The following is an 18,496-nucleotide window of genomic DNA, read 5'->3' on the forward strand; positions in this document are numbered from 1 at the left end:
TATTGTAGTATCTGCTATTTCCTCTTATGAGACTGTATACTCTTGGCTCACTCTCTACTTATATGTTATGTTCATGCACTATCTCTTTCCTTACCCGCTGAGTTCCAATACTCACCACCCCGTAAAATGGTTTTCTTTCGCCAGGTAACAGATAGATGAGTCATGGATGCTTGGAGAGATGCCGGCTGCCAGTCCTGGGTCCTACGTCACACTCGAGGATAGTTCTTTTTTCTGGTTTTAGTTTCTAACGCTATTTTTATGTTTTGGTTTTGTGAACTTGGTATTGTATGCTTCGATATGGTTATGGAGTCTAGTCTGGTGGTTGTAGGTAATTTAGTTAGTGTCTTTGTCGGTCACACATTTATTTTCCTTTTGTGATTTCCGCTGTGTTTACATCCAGTCGTGCAGACTGAGTATTTATTATTCTGTCTTCCGCTGTGTCTGTTTCTATGTTGTTCCAGCCGTGTAGGCTGATGGTTATGGATGATGTTTGTATGTCAGTTATTATTTTTATTCAGCCGTGTAGGCTTATTAAACTGCGTGGTTGTGATAGTTATATTTTATATATATTCCAGCCGAGTGTGGCTGATGTATATTTTGTATGTAGTAATGTTTCAGATTGTCACTCGTACAGGGGAGATGTTGTCGAAATTTCTTCGGACAGGGACTTCTCTGGGGCGTGACAAATTAGTGGTATCAGAGCCAAGTTACGAAGCCTATTTTTATGTCTCCGATGTTGCGATTTGTTTTTTTAGTGTTTTGGATTTTTGAGTTAATCTGATACCAAATTAGTGGTATCAGAGAATGGTTCGAGTCACATGTTGTGTTTTGTGTTTTGAAATTTCGATCTTCTTTCGATTTATGATTTTCGGTATTCCGACTGTTTTGTTTTCCCTGTGTAAGTGATGCCTCGATGTGACCCTCGAGTTATGGGACCAGGCAGCGGCAGATATCTCCGAGCTATAGGATGTAAGTGGTCTACTGCTAAATCATTTTCCTTACCTACTTATTATTAACAGGAATGACACGAAAAGGGTCGACTGCTATGCATCACCGTGGACAAGGTCGACCACGAAAACAACCCATGGTATCGATGGCCCCGAACCTGCTGGCCAAGAGACGGAGTTTACAGGAAACCCGAATGAGGTTGATTCAGGTAGCAGTGATCGGAATCCTCCAACCTCTACTAGGGAGCATGAGTTACTGACGCCGGGAGTACCACCTTCTATACTTGCTCCAGACACTACTGGTTGGGTGATGGATAGAGCCCGAATACCCTTGTTGGCGAAGTCTGTGAAAGATTGAACTACTCTGTTCCATGGGGGTGCTGACCCTTGGGCGGCTCGTAGCTGGTTGAAGAACTTGGAGGGCACATTTTGGTACATGAAGTGTACAGATGAAGAGAAGGTGGAGTTGGTTGCATATCATCTTCGGGATCAAGCCGTCACTTGGTGGGACATGCAGAAGTCGATCTTTGGGGAACAACGTATCACGTGGCAGATGTACCGGGAGGCATTTGAGAGACAGTATTTTCCGGTTACATTTTGTCTAGCCCGTCGTCAGGAGTTTCTAAACCTCAAGCAAGGTGATCGTTCTGTGATGGAGTATAATGCAGAATTCAGTAGACTGGCTGAGTTTTGTCCTCATCTGGTGGCTCAGGATTATGATCGGATGCATCAGTTTACTCAAGGACTTGCGGCATACATACGACTCAAGATGTCCGGATTTCCCGGTAGTTCTTATCGAGAGGTTTTAGATCTGCCGTTATTCATTGAGATGACTCAGCAACAGGTGAATCTAGAAAAAAGTAATAATAAGCAAGTGACGGAGGAGAAGGAGAAAAGAGGACAGAGCTCACAGGTTACTTCAGGAGGGTCCTCTCCACCTCGGAAGACAAGGCGAACCTCGGATGGGGGTTCTCGTTCTTCTCAACGAGATCGGAAGAACGACTTTGGAGGGATCATGTGTTTTCAGTGTGGCTCCAAGAGTCATACCAGGAATGATCGCCCGTTGGATCACGCTATATGCTTCTATTGTAAACTTCCAGGGCATGAGAGTCGAAATTGCACTCTGAAGGCTCAATTAGAGACGACCAAAGAGACCACTCAGGGAGGGCGACCCACCCAGACACGACAGCAGAAAGGACCTCAGAGGACTCAGAACGCTTCATATCAGCCGCAACTGCCGGGGCCCCAGGGAAAAGTATACCATATCCAGAGCCAAGAGTACCTAGTGATGCCAGCGACCACGCAGTACTCTACTGCAGCGTCCCCTTATCAGACATATTCGGTACAGCAAGACCCTGCACTTCCATCCCAGCCTTATCAGGCATTCCAGCCGTAGCCTCCGCCTCAGTACCAGCAGCAGCAGCAGGGTGTCGCTCCTCCAATTCCACGTCAGTCTACTTCAGGGATGCTACCATCGAGTGCAGAGGTGGGATGTGGTTTTGTAGTCACACGGGAGGAGGCACAGCGGGCTGAGAGAGTGGACCTCCGAGGTATTAGCCACTTTATACATTTAGTGTAGATCTATTGATAGATACTGGTAGTTCTCATTCGTTCATCTCTCGGGTAGCTTTGGATAAGATTGGGGGTCCCCTACACGCTAGACACGTGAGTTAACAGTATCTGTACCATCTAAAGGGGTACTTATTAGTAGTCAAGAAGTCAAAGAATGTTCTTTGGACTTAGTTGGTCAGACACTGGTGATGGATCTATAGGTGTGGGAAAAAGGTGGGGTTGACCTCATACTAAGCTTAGAGTGGATGGCTATAAAACATGCCATTTGTGGTTTAACGTGGTTAGGTAGTAAATTTGGGGACCAAATTTTTATTAGTGGGGGAGAATGTAAAATACGGTGCCCAAATAATAATTAAATAATAAGGTTTAATGGACGAATAATTTTATTAGAATTTTTAGAAATTTTTAGGAATTTTCTAGGATTTAATTGGAGCTCGTATGATGTATTTAAAGGGGATGCACTAATGAGGCCGATAAAAGCCTGTTTGGAATACCCGGGGTGGGAGTTGATTGAGAAATCGATCTAGGGTTTGATTTTACAAATCCCTAAGTTATAAATATAATCTTCCCGTGCCCTAACTCCCACACCCGCCGAACTCCTCATCCTCCCCGAGTCCTCTCCCTCTCGCGAGATCCCACACCACCTCCGGCGATCTCCCTTCCTCACTCGAGCACTAGCCCGTCTCCTCTCTTCCTCGCGCAAGAGCACCACGATAGCCGGCGACCTCCTTTCTCGAGCGATCACAGCCGGCGTGTCAATTACCATTGTCAATTACAGCAAAAGGTCCACTAACGACTTCAATTTCCATACATTTCAACCCAAATTCAGATGGATAAATAGACACTGACAAAACTTGTCCACCCTTTGGGAGACAAGAACTCATGACGACCTATAGATCAACAACCTATGTGTTAACGGAGAAAATTTCAGTTAGGTTTTACAATAAATATAAAATACTTAAGCAAACATACGTCAAGATTAACAAGAAAATTTTAAGGCAAATACTGCTAGCTAGGTTAAAGATGACCATCAAACAAAAGTAAACATGATTTTTTTTAAGTACAAGAGTTACGTACGAACTAGGAGATAAACAAACTGTAATTGAAAAATCAATGGAAAGGCTAAATATAAGAGGATGAAAAAGCGGACTAGAGTGTTGAAAAAAAACTCTCTAATTGTCCATATGGATTTGAATTTGATTTATAATGCATCAAAAGTTGTTCAAGTTCCACCGAACACGCTAAAATGCATATCTCATTTATTAATGGGAAATCAGTATGCAATGTCAAATCCTTTCGACTATAATTTCTAAAACTAACTAAATAATGAGTACAAACTATAGGGAAAATTTAGCGATAACTACAAATATACGAGCAAAATTATTGAGCAAAATAAGTACTATATTTCATATGATATTATCTTAAGCTGCAAAATAAGCCCTTCATACAACTAACAGACTACCATGATATAGAAAAACAAATGCAAACTAAAAAACAACAAGATATATCAATTGAAGTTCCATAACGTACCTTAATATCTATGATCCCAATCCATATTTACAACAGCGAGTCTATTAGTTTCATACTTTCATTGTCGATTATAGGTGTATCCTCACTGAGCGCTGTGAAAAAAGGAAAAGATAAATCATAGTTAGACTACTGCTAAATAATATCTCACTGTGTTTATTTCCTAACAATATCGAAGTGTGATACAAGTAATCCTTCCAAATAAAACAAGGGAAATCACAATGAAACACTAACAGAAAATTACTACTGCAGCAATCGTTAGGATGTGAATTTAGAATAACCATCTAAAATCACATGTTTAGAAACTCTAATAAAGAAAGGCATCACATATTAATTAATTATACTAAATAAATTGAAATAAAAAAGGAAAAATATTAAAATAATACTAACATCATCATCTTCGGTGTCTTCATCTTCGGACGAACTATACTCATGGCTACTAAAATCCGAACGATTCAATTCCTCTTCTTCTTCTTCTTCTTCTTCTTCATCATCATCATTATCACTACTCTTAACTGTCTACTCCGCTGAAACATCTGTCTCGAAATCGACATCATCACTACCTTGCTACACAGGTTCCCGTTGCTTATGCTACTCCCCATCTTCCTCCTTACTGAGATAGTAATGGAAAAAAAAAATTCACGGATTTCTTCTTACGCCTCGCTCTCTTATCGACGGGAGCATCAGAAGCCTCGAATTTCTTGTCCGAGAATATATAGGTGAAGCGGGAGTCAATTACGACGTCCTTCGTTTCACGCTTCGGCATCCGCTCTTCCAAATTCAAAGAAATGTTTATCAATCAGACTCTCTGCCTCTTTGATTACTATATTGGCGGGACCCTTCAGCAATTAAAGGACGACGACTACCTCTCCCTTGAGCTGCCAAGCAACATTATAAAAAGAGAGAAGATCTTTGAGTCACTCCTGGATGATGTGTTGGACTACCTCATGCAGTTTTCTCTTTCTCATCAGTATCTTGTACTCGCCACAGACACTTTGTAAAAAAGTTTCTAAGTATAAATCCACATGCTCCCATTCGACATTATAGAGTTTCCTATCTTTTAACTTATCCTTAGTGATCTTGTCTGAAAATGGAATGGTGGTCAGCTAGGGATATGGCCACAGAGTCGACGGGGTGAAGACTCCACGTAGGCCTGCAACATAAGAGGTGTCAGTGCCTGGCCGGGAAGAAGTTTTTGGCATTGCCCCTCCGATACTCAAGTTAGTTTCCGACAAGTAGAAAAATAGAGAACCATAGCTACAGAGTGTAGAAAATGAAGTTTCGCGCACCTCTGTCTATAGATGAGAACCCCCCTTTTATAGTGTAAATGTAGTATTTATGCACACATCTCAAAATATAGGCACATTTTCCTAGGAATCATAAGAAAAGATAAGCCAAAAAGTGTCTCTGAGACTGTTCATTTAAGCAATCATGCAACTCTATGATGTGATAGTCTGGAAGCTTCTAAAGTACGATTTGCCTACTGGACATGCTTTGCTGTCAGTGGTATAAACTCTTAAAATGATACAATAAGACAATTAGTGAGCCCATATGCGACCGACCAGCCTCGACTCGGCTGAGTTGTCCCAATCCGCCCGCTATACACAGAGTTGTCGTCTTGCTTTCCGCTCGGTTGTACAATTGTCAGAGGGCGACCTTTTGTCCAACCAGACATGCACCCTGCTTGATGAGGATAGTGGTGTAGCAGAGTTGTCGCTTGTCTATTGTTGACAAGCTTTCAACAATCGACCGTTCGGACTCGGTTGGACCACCTGGACGATTATACCCGGTCAGCCAGACGATATTGTCGCCCAGCTCAATTGGTCTGCTTCATGGGCACAAGCCTCCTTTGACTTCTCTGACTTTGACCTCCACATCAGCCGCTCTTGTAAGTACCCTAAGGTAGTTTTGATGTGATCAACTAAGTCAGGTTAGGCCCTGTTGGCATTTATCTATGTGTCTAAGTGTGCAGGAACTTAGGAGCATAAGAAGTCGAGCAAAAGACGCAGCTAGCGAGAAGGATGACACAAGATAGAGCCGACGGACTCGGTGCATCTGAGGGATGATGTGCTGCGGAAGAGTATGTGAGTGGACGAGAAGGAGGCATGTGACATTTTCGAGGGATGAGAAGTCGGAGTGGAAGATTGCTTTAGAAGGCCAAAAGTTGGATTTAGGTGAGCCCTATTTCATATGACTTAGATCACTCAAATGAGTGGAGCCAAAGTGGAAGACCCGGACTAATGCGAGTGGAAGCGGAGCAGAAGACCGGGATCGAAAATCAACAAAAAGTTAATTTTTCAATCCGGGATGCCCTGACGAAGTCCGGGTCGCTTGGACCTGTCTAGAGCACCCGGACTTGGTCTAGGTGCCCAGACTCCAAGCTCCCAGACCAAAAAATTTAGCCAAACGTGATGTGACGCATTGCATTACGATGGGGATAAAGTTTTATCCCCTTAGAGGCGCCTAGAACCCTTCCAAGCGCCTTGACCAGGGCTATAAATACGACCCTAGTCCTGAAAGGCTATAACAACACTTATGATTGATTCCTATTCGGTTCTGTTCTGTAATATAGTGCTTTAATTGTTGTAAAGAAACTTCTCTGCATGAAGAAGAGTTTATTGAGCGTTCAACTTCCTTGAATTAATAAGCTCGCCGGTTGTAACCAAGTAAATCGTTTGTGTCTCTTCCTTTCTTTATTTAAGTCTCTTATTTATTTTATGTAAGTGTAGATTATTATTAAGCTATAAAGCGCGAGGAATGTTCGTTTTTCTTTGTAGGGCTATTCACCCCCCTCTAGCCGACCGCCAAGGGTCCTACATCTCTCTCCTACTTTGACACAATGGTGGGGCCTCTCTTCATCACTACATCACAAGCCTTTACCTAAAGTCTAGTCGAAGGAAATTGCAAGTCCAACTGACTGGATTACTAGTATGTTCTAAAGCTCTTCTTCCCGCTCGGACATACTAGGATTCCTCATCGTTGTTCAACTCTATTGTTTACCACACACAAATTTATAGTCATCGTTCGGCTGATGTTTGCAGCCCATAGGTTTATAACCGTCGTTCGTCTCTATCACGGGCAACACTTAAGCCAATTTTTTGACTCCTTGTTGATCTCTGCTCTGACTGTAGTGCCTTTTAATTACATTGATGTCACCACAATTTCTTGAAAATTGTTAAACTCTTCATCCATTAATGCAAAGCACGCTTGACAATGCCTTGTAATTATGTTTTCTGCCTCCTCATTAATGTCACCTATAACTGAATGTCACGTGTTGCTCTCTCCTCGCTGCCACATGTGTGATGTGATAGACAACTGTTTGGATTTGACGCACAGCTACTTTTCAAAATCAAGGGTTATAATGAAGCCCCATTTTCCAAATCCCTCAATCGGACAGCTTAGGGCAGCCACCCTCAAGGTATTTAAACCCCACTTTTTTCTTTTACTCTATCATCTTCCTCGCATTCACCCTCATCTTCCCTGCTTCTTCATCTACAGTCTTCGCCAATGATTCTTCCTATAGTAAGCCTTTTCTTCTTTCTTTCTTTGAATCCTTGATCTTCCTCCTTTTCTCTACTTTATGGCTGAATCTCCTCATCCTCCCTCGGTCATCCCTGGGCTCTGGTACACCTCCATTGAGTCCAAATTTAACGGCGATGATGTTGACCAAATGAAATTAACCTATCATTTCCCCGATGATTATAAAATCATCATTCCATCCGCCTATGACCGCTCTCATATGCCTCCAGAGGGTTTTCTGCCCTTCTTTAGGCCTATATTTTCCTATCCACCCTTTTTTCAGAAGTTTGTAGATATTTCCATATTTCTCTATATCAATTAGTGCCCAATTCTTTTAGACCGACATGCGGGGTGGTCATACTATTCCGTCTGTACAGAATTCCCTTAGTACCCTGCATGTTTCATTACTTTTACTATCCCAAGCTGTCCGAGCCGAACACCTTTTTTTTCAAGCCCGAGTGGGCGCAGTCTATTTTGATAAAATGCCCACCTCAAATAAACATTAGAGAGAGAATTACTTCATCCGTCGCACCGATCGACCCAGTTCCGACTGATTGATAGATAAAATTAGCAAAGCATTCTCTGCTCGGCAGATACTGAGGCAAATCAAACTACATTCAAGTAGCCATGAGTCTGGCCAGTCAGAAGTATCACATACACTGGCTGCTGTTAGAGGGAGTCTTGTATGTGTTTATGCTAAGCCCTATCCGAACGCGGTTGTTCATCCCCTAGCCTAGGTATGTTATTTTTCTTCCGTTCGTCTTTGAATCTAATTGATTTCTTTTTCTTTTTTGCAGCTCAAATCATGATGAGGGCATTGCTGAGCGGTAAAAGCAAACTTTCTTACGTGGAGATCAACGTCAAAGACATCGTTAAGCTGGAGAGTCGCAGCCTGTTACCGGTCGAGCATTCGGAAGAGTCGACCGGTAAAGTAGGGGGAAGCCGTGTGGTGGCTAGCGACACAACTGGCAAGTTTCCCCCTGAGCGGAAATCCATGGTGTCGATGCAGTGCCATCGGAGTTGGCCACTTCTGGTGAGCCTCTAATCTAGTGCTGCAAAAGGCTCCAGGCGGAGGTTTCTTCCTGCTCGACAACTTCAACTCTATAACCCTATGCTCCTTCTACTTCCCACCTTCCATCTAAGCAAAGCAAAAAATTCATCTTCAACAATCCCTGAGAGAGATGTTGCCTTGCCCACTCCTCCTTTCTCTGATCGGACGCCCTCTTTGTTTGCACTACCGGTCGGGACTATATGCGTGCCATTTGTTGCTTACCTACCGCCTCCACTGATCAATCTGGTTGACCAGATATCCATAGTTCATTCCTCCCCATTGTCCAAGTCTAAGGGTCCGACCACCTCGGAGCCTTCCGATCCAAGCGTCCGACGAAGCATCAATACCATCACTCGCCTGCCTGTCAACGAGTGGCATCATCTAAATGATGCTGAGCCGCGCTCCCCATAGCATCAAATAACCATCCAAGATCCTTTAGCGCAGACCTGGGCAGATGCTAGGGCCAGAGCGGTGACTATCCCGCCCGAGGAGCTGGCTAACGACTTCACTCAGAAATCTACTGGGGTACATTTTAACGAAGTATTTTCTTTGCTTTTCCTGATCTACACTGATTGGCCTTTCCTTCTTGCAGTTCTTGGTGGAGAGTCTGACTATGTGCGAGCGACTGGTATTTTTGGAGCACAAGAACCAATAGCTACGAGCCCCATCCGAACAAGCATCTACCTCTAGGATTGAGGGGGGAGCGTCATTCCTTGACATCGGAGCAAGAAGAGGCTTCTACCTCCGAGTCAAATGGAGGATCATGTGTCATCCCTACAAGCAAAGAAGGTATAACAATTTCAATTGTTAATAATAAAAGTCATATTATATGCTTTGAGTGTAAGGAAAACGAGCACTACAAGAGTAAGTGTCATAAATTGGCTAAGAAGAAGGGCTAAGTGACAACTAAGGGAAAGGGAAGCCTAAGGAGACCATCCCTGTGACAAAGAAGAGCAAAGAGCACATAGTGTGCCTCTTGTGCAATCAAAGAGGACATTACCGGAGTCAATGTTCTAAGGGGAAGAAATCGATCAAAGTCAAAGGAGGAAACACAAGTCAAGGGGGAGCTTCCAAGGTAAAATTCATGGTATCATTTATTGAACCTATTCCTTTGACTCTTGATAAAAAATATGCTAGAAATAATTTATATCATTTTAATGTTATTTATCATGAAAATAGGAAGTATGATAGAATTAAGAAAAATCATGTGACCTATCATGCTAAGACTAACACACCTAGGGTTAGGAAGATAAATAAAAACTTAGGCAATAACTCTAAGAATTTTAGTTATAGGCCTAAAATTAGAAATGCTCATAGGAATCAAGAATAATCAAAATATAAGGATTTATGGTTGGAAAACCAAGCCTTGAGGTCAAGGTTTGAAAAATTAGAAAATACCCTAAAGAAAATGAAAAATATTCTTAAGGGTCAAAATGAGCAAAACCTAAGGTTAGATACACAAAAACCATCAAATGACCATAGAGGTTTGAGATACAAACCTAATGGCAAGAAAAATGTGGCTTTATACCATAGAGTTCCATATAGTTATGGAACCAACCCTAGGTCTAAGGGTCAAGTCAAAGATACAAGGGAAGCTATCCCTAGAAGTATTTTTGCTAAGACCAACATAACTAAGATGTTGGTGCGGTTATCACTAACGGTCTAACTCAGCTTTTGATAAATGACAAAGTAGGTTAAGTTAGGTTTGTTATAATCTAACACTTTGACTGAGTGTGTAGGAGAAGTCTAGATAGGTTGACGAGCTGACCGGATATCTGGCACGAAGCCCAGCTAGGTCGACGGACCTACCGGATAGCTGGCATGAAGCCCAGCTAGATCGATGGGCTGACCGGATAGCTGGCACGAAGCCCAGCTAAGTCACTGGAGGGGAGTGACTTGGTGAGGATGCATTCCCAGTCAGGGAACTTAGGCATCGATTCAACTTAGAACCATTTCGGAAATCTAAGTTGAGATCGTGACTAGATTCTGGTCTCGGGGAGACAAAATCTAATTACTACTCTGTTTGAATATAATTGTGCTAACACTTTATTTTGTAGGGTAGTATAACTTTTATTTTACCTCGGACTAACATTTTCTTACAGGAAAACAAGTTTCTAGAAAATGGTGGTACGAGAGCCCGGAAGGGATCCGGGCGCCCGGAAGGCAAATTCTATCCTGACAGCTAGGATCACGCTGATTAGTCTGACGACGACATGGCATAGGTGCTCAGAAGGGATCCGGGCACCCGGAGCACTCCTATAAAAGAAGGCCTCTACTAGAGCTTCAAAATAACAACTTCTTCTATGACTGCTCTGTTGCGCTCTGCTCCTGTGACGCTGTGAGACTTCTCCAACAACCTACGACTCATTTCCTTTTTCTTGCTGTCGGTATTAGTTTAATAATTCCTATACTTATTTTGTAATGATTTTTATGAATTATTAGTGATTGCCCAACGAAAATACTCAATTAGTACGGGCCTTGGAGTAGGAGTCGACAAAGACTCCGAATCAATTAAAATTGGTTGTGTTAGCGTTGCCCTTACTTTCCTTATTTCCGCTGCGTACTCGAATTGATTTTCAAATTCTTAAAAATCACTATTAACCCCCCCATCTAGCGAACTCTACGATCCAACATAAGACTTCTAAGAAATCAAAGAAAGTCACCAAGAAGGTCACAAGGGAAGTAATCCCTAGAGTTGACCTAAAGGAGGTGACCAAGGCTTCTAAGAAGCCTAGGAAGATCATTATGAAGGTAACTAGGGAGGTTATCCCTAGTGAGTACCTAGAGCATCCAAGGAGCACCAATATGTTTTGAGTTCCTAGGAGCATATTCTCTACACCCTGGATGTGTTAGAGAGTGTCAACTCTAAATAGGTAGGGTGGTTAACCCAACCTTGATAAAGTTGGCACTTGAAGACATTTTCAAGATTTTTGTTAACCGTTGAAAATGTAAAGGATTATTTGATTACTCTTTGGAAGAGTAAAATGTGCCAAAATTTGAGGAATTGGACTTAATTTTAATTGGCACAATTAATCAAGAGTTAAAGAAATGTCAAGTTGGATTTTGACATTTTCTTGAGAAAATGAGGACAAATCTAGGATCAATTTTAGGTTTAGCTAAAGATTAAGGACACTTAGATAGAATATCTAAGTACATTTTATTTATGCTAAATTGTCATGCTTTGTTTGCTCATCATATGTCATGACATCATGTTTAGCATTCATGCTTATTATGAAGAAAAAAAATAAAAATACCATGTTATGTTATACATACATCATGTAGCAATAGTATATTTTCTTTTGAAAATTATTCTTTTTAATGTATGTGATAACTCATCATGTATCATTCTAGTTTCCTTGTAAAAAAGGACAATGACGTTTAAAAACAAGTGACATCTTAGGTGGATGTTCAAAATTTCTAAAATACCTTGATAGATATGCATGATCCCTAGTTTAGGACAAAACCAAAATATATATCTCACAAAGACTATAAGGTGACTTGTATGTGTTTTAGTGCACATTAGATATAAGTGAGATGTTAGGATGGTGGACGGGACTAAAGATGTTGATTTAGTGCATCTATTTGAGTTTTAATTTCATCAAAACACATATTTATATATACTCCAATCATTGGGAAACTAATGTACAAGTCATGTGCATTGAGCCCAAAGAACATGGTTGGAAATTGATTTTGAAAATCGTTTTAAATATACTTTGGAAAACCTTGATGAAGACTACCTTTTGATAGTGATCATTATTGAAAAATTAGGCACAAAGTTGGAAGAAACATTGAAGTTTTTTTAAATTTCTAAGTTTATGTTAATCTTTGAAAATAAGATGTATTTTCTTATAAAACTATTTTTCCATGATAGTATATACCCTAAATAATATATACAAGAAGTTTCATGATTTTTAGAATTTTGTATAATTTTTAGGGCATTTTTGAATTTCGGCTGAAATTTGATTTAAAAAATTCAGAAACCTAATTGATCAGGCGATCGATTGGGCGGCCTCAATCGATCAGCCAATCGATTGAGAAAGGTTAGTGTCGCGAGCAGAAGCTCGTTGAATCAATCAACCGATCGATTCAACTCTACTGGATAAATCGGTCGATTGATTCAAGTAGTTTTTCTATGAACAGAAGCTTGCGGAATCGATCAGTGGATCGATTGAAACAAGTGACAATCGATTGAATCCTAACCCAATTGATTGAAAAGACTGATTTTGGCTGGAAAAGCCTATTTTCAGCACTTTAAGCCACTTTTAGTCCCTTTAACCACTCCTAACCCCTTGGAATATATTTATATACACTTAAGGGTAGTTTTCATGATGAAAACAAGGAGAAATGGTTAAGGACTACTAGATTGAAGTTAGGTTGAGGTTTGCATTAAACTATTGACACTTAAATTTCAAAACTTCAGTTTTTGAGTTTCCTAAATGTTTAGGGACTCTAAGTCATTGTTGGTGCAATGACAGAAGTATGGAGCATGTCTTTAGGGGGAGTTACTATTTAAAGACATGAAAATTAATATTTCAAACACCTTAGAAGGTGGTTAGCCTTCCTTAGCGAAATGCTCAAGGTTGAGCATTGAAAAACAATGGAGAGTGGATATCTTTATTGTTGAGTTGTGAATGCTCGTGGATGAGCATTGTGAAGTGTTTTAATGCTCAAGGGTGAGCATTGAATACAGTGAAGGGTATGAGACCTTCATTGTGGTGTTGTGAACAACATGTGAGGTTGTGAACAACGTTGAGTAATTCTTCAGGGGGATAGTTTTTGATGCCCCTCTAGGAAAGTCTGGGGGGGGGGGAGAGAATGTAGGGTTTAAATTATGTTTTCCTCTAGGAAAGGGAAAGAATGAAGGAAATCCTCATTCTGGTATTGGCATAAAGAAAAAGTTGATGTTATGAGATTAGCCTAACTTAAAGGTATTGTCAAACATCAAAAAGGGAAGATTGTTGCTGCAATAACCCCTGGGTCAGGTTGACCAAGTTGACTAAGCTTGAGTCTTAATATTTGGATTTCAATGTTTAACAATATGTGGAGATTGCAGATGTAATCGTCCGTTTGGGGAGTTTGTTGGTGCAATTCTCCTTTGGTCAAGATCTGACCGGTTAGATGTGAAGAAGAGTCAAGTAGGTCAAATGGTTGACCGAATACTTGATTGGGAAAGTCCTAAATGGAAGTTAGGCAAGGAAAAATCCTAGTGAGTGAAGCCAGGTGAAATCCTAGTGAGTGAAGGTAGGTGAAAGCCTGGTGAGTGAAGCCAGGCAGATGAAAGTCCTGGTGAGTGAAGCCAGGCAGATGAAAGTCCTGGTGAGTGAAGCCGAGCAGTGGAAAAATCCTGGTGAGTGAAGCGAGATAGATGAAAGTCCCGGTGAGTGAAGTCGGGCAGTGGAAAATGCTGGTGAGTGAAGCCAGGTAGATGAAAGTTCCGGTGAGTGAAACTGGACAGTGGAAAATCCTAGTGAGTGAAGCCGGGTGAAAATCCTAGTAAGTGAAGCTAGGTGAAAGTCTTGGTGAGTGAAACCAAGCAGAGGAAAACCCTAGTGAGTGAAGCAAGGCAGATGGAAAGACCTGGTGAGTGAAGCCAGACACGTGGGATTCAGGTGGGTCAAGGTTGACCGGACACCTGGTGTTGGGAAGTCTAAGTAGATTATGGAGGACTAGACACTTGGCACGAGACGGTAAGTCCAAGTGGGTCAAGGTTGATCGGACACATGGCACGAGGAGAAAAGTCCAAGTGGGTCAAAGGATTGACCGGATACTTGGTGAAGAAGTAGTCCCAGCAAGTCAAGGTTGACAGGGTGCTGGGTATGAGGAGTTCCAACATGTCACGATTGACCAAATGTTAGATTTGGGGACCCTTGAGCTTAAGTTAAGCAAGTCAAGGGTGGTCAATCATCAGTCGATCGATTGAACTGAAGCCCAATCGATTGGGAGAATGCTGTGATAAACAGCAACCCAATCGATCGATCGATCGATTGGGAGTGTTTATCACGCAAACAGAACAGTCCCCAATCGATCAACCGATCAATTGGTGGCTAGTAATCGCGCATGTTGCAATAAAGGCTGGATCGATCAGCTGATCGATCCAGGTTTTTCCAACGAGAGCACATAGGCGCTCTGAATCAATCAGCCGATCGATTCAAGCCTCCCCAATCGATTGGGATACGACCGTTGCGCAGGATGTATGTTTTGGACGGCGAGATCGCTAGGATCTTACTTGACAATAGATTGGGAGGAGCCACAATCGATTGGAAGCCCTAGAAGCACAAATATAAAGGCGATGAAGCATTCAAACACAACAACTTTTTTTTCCTCCAACTCACACGATCCTTCATTGCTACTGTTCATCGGACTTCGAGGGTGGAAGATAAGTGCTATTGCACTTTCCAGCCAGTCTAGAGATATCTTCATCAACAAGAGATCAAGAAAGAAGATATTTTTATTTTGTACACTTTTGTATTTACTTCTTACCTAGAGTTGTATATTGTTGTGTGAGTTTGTAAAAGGTTTCTCTACCTCTGGTAGTTATTGAGAAAATCTTTGGATTAGCTATCTCTTCTTGAGATAGATACCAAGTAAATCATTTGTATTAGCATTGTGAGTCTTGTTTCAAGTCTTTCCACTGCATATCAACAACACTGAAGTAAGCAAACGGAGCGCGACGAGCTATTCACCCCCCTCTAGCTACAAATCGACCCTAACAGAAGATCCCTCGATCAGACAACTAGGCCGCTGATGAGCTAGCTAAGTTAGCCAGTTCGCTATCGCCGATCATCATTAATAAATCGATCGAACAAATCTCACTGGTAACACACATCGACAGGATGGACGGAATAGACTTCCCGTGACTAGAGGATGTCCCTGATAGAGTTCCTTCTATCGGGCGTCACATCAGTCGATTAGGAGGAAGCTCGTTTGTTGAAAAAGAGGGCTAGGCGGTTCACTCTGATCGACAACCAGTTATATAAAAGAGTTTTCTCAAGGCTTCTACTCAAGTGAGTTAGATCGGAGGACATTGAGTACATCTTGTAAGAGGTTCATCAAGGCTCCTGCGGTAGTTATCCGAGCGGCAGATCACAGCCCGAAAGATCTTGTTGCTGGGGTACTTTTGGCACACATTGCAAGATGACGCTGCTCGGACGGTGGCCACTTACTTATCATGTCAAAAGTATCATAACATCCTGAACCAATCCACTGAGGAGATGAAACCATTTACGGTGTCGTGTCTGTTTGACCAATGGGACATGGACATCGTTGGACCATTTCCCATGGCGACCAGTTAGCGAAGATTTCTACTCGTCTTAGTAGATTATTTTTTAAAGTGGGTGGAGGTCGAGCCACTAGCCAAGATAACCAAGCATATGGTTATCAAATTTATATAACAAAATATCTTATGTCAGTTCGACATCCCTCGTCGGTTTGTCTCGGACAACGGAAGACAGTTCGCAGGATGGAGGCTCAAGGAGTGATGTGAAGGCTATGACATTGTACAGGCTTTCACCTTAGTGGCCTACCCTTAAAGCAATGGTCAGGCGGAAGTCACCAACAAGGAAATCCTTAGAGGGTTATGGGCTCAGCTTGATAACGTCGGAGGCAGCTGAGCCGATAAACTTCCCAGTGTATTGTGGGCCCATCATACCACACCAAGAGAGGCGATTGGTATACCCTGTTCCATCTAGTGTATGGGAATGAAGTAGTGGTTCCAGTAGAAGTCGGAATGGATTCCGACCCTATGCAGCTCTACAACAATGGAAACGCCAACCAGAGACTCATGGAGCTTGACTTGGTAGATGAAGTACGAAATAAGGCCGCTGACCGGCTCATGGCGTACAGGTAGCGCATAAAGTAGAGCTATAACTGGAGGGTAATCACGAGGTCATTCTAGGTCGACTACTTGGTATGAAAAAGAGTGAAGTCGATCGGTGACGTCATCATATTAGAAGCCTCATGGGGAGGACCCTACAAAGTTATTCAGAAGCTCCACTCGGGAGCTTACTATCTGCAAGATGAAGATGGAAGAAATCTCGAGTGTCCCTAGAGCGTAAACCACCTCCGGTCCTATAGGGACGGATGAAAGGTGTGTGGTTAAATTTAGATACACTTGTATAAACATATATTCTATAATTGCAGGGGAACGATAAATAAAAATCACAAGTGTCCTAGACTCTTGCGTCGATTGACCAAGTTAAAAGTCGAGTGATTACTATAAATCCTTGTTTACACAATCAAAAGTCGAGTGACGACTATAAACCTTTGTCTATAAATACAACAGTCGAACGGTGACTATAAACCCTTGTTAACTAATTCAACAGTTGAGCGGCGACTATAAACTTTTGTCAACGAATACAATAGTCAAGCAGCGACTATAAACCCTTATCGACGAATTCAACAGTCAAGCGGTGACTATAAACTCTTATCTACGAATACAATAGTCGAGCGGCGACTATAAACGCTTGTCGACGAATTCAACAGTTGAGCGGCGACTATAAACCCTTGTCGACGAATTCAGCAGTCGAGCGGTGACTATAAACCCTTGTCTACGAATACAACAGTCGAGCGGCGACTATAAACCCTTGCCGACGAATTCAACAGTCGAGTGACGATTATAAACCCTTGTCTACGAATACAATAGTTGAGAGACGACTATAAATCCTTGTCGATGAATTCAATAGTCGAGCGGCGATTATAAACCCTTGCCGATGAATTCAACAGTCGAGTGGTGATTATAAACCCTAGTTTACGAATCAACAGCTGAGCGGTAGCTATAAACTTAGGAGTCGATGACCACCGCTGAGCGACTGCTATAAACTTGAGAATAAAGTTAGTGAAGAGTCGAGCAACGACTATAAACACCAGTTCAATAGACGTTTGGCAGATAATATTTTCATTTACAAAGGCTAAAAGGTCATTCGGTTTATGATGAAACGGGTGGTCGGACGTCTCATCGACTAATTACATAGACAAGCGGAAGCACAAGGATTCATACTTAGAAAATTTTCACATATCGTAATCTGATGGTTAAAATGTCGGATAGCCTCACGGGAGCCGAACGTCAAAGCATGGAAGGATACTTGCAAAATTTTTAAAAAAGGAAAAAGCATCGAACAGACGTGTATCCTTTGACACTTAGAAATTTTTTACAGAACATATGGAGAGAGTACAAAAAGCAGCTTGCAAAACAGAAAGGAGGGTTACTCAAGATAATCAAGTACATTATCCGACAAGGACTCAGTGAGCTTCTCCTAGTTTATAATCTTGTTGGTCATGGCGAGAGGGAGATAGCCATCATCCTTCAGCTGTTGGAGGGTCCCATCGATGGCCAAAAGGAAGAGGCGAAGTGCTCGATCCGTGAGTCGATTGTTGAAGGGGTTTGACTGAAGATAATCGCGTTTGAAAACTTCAAATTGGCCAAGCTCTTCCTCTTGGTAAGCTTTAAAGGTTGCTCGGGATGCTTCCAACTCGGCTTTCAGCAAAGTCAGCTCGACATCCTTGGCGTTGAGCTGAAGTTTATTAGTCACTTGCTCCGATTGGCTCTCTCGTTTGGTTGCCAGAATGGACTCCACCTCCATAAGGTTTTGGGCTAAGACTCGAGCCTCCTTGTTCTTGATATCCAAGTCTTCGATGGCTCAGAGCTTTCTAGCATTGGCGGAGTTGATCTTTTGCCTCGAAGGAATTGACCTACTTGGTGAGCCACTCGAGTTGCGAGGCCTACTCAGCATTCTTGCTTCTCTCCGCATTGAGCTGTCCGGAGCTCTTTTCCAGGTTAGCCTTCAGTTGAGCCACCTCGGCAGTCAACTGTTCAAAATAGGTCCGGAAGGCCTCGGAGGGGCCATTCTGGGTATGCAATTGTTGGACTTCATGCTCCAAAAAT

Source organism: Zingiber officinale, chromosome 6B, assembly GCF_018446385.1.
Source record: "Zingiber officinale cultivar Zhangliang chromosome 6B, Zo_v1.1, whole genome shotgun sequence".
NCBI lineage: Eukaryota > Viridiplantae > Streptophyta > Magnoliopsida > Zingiberales > Zingiberaceae > Zingiber > Zingiber officinale.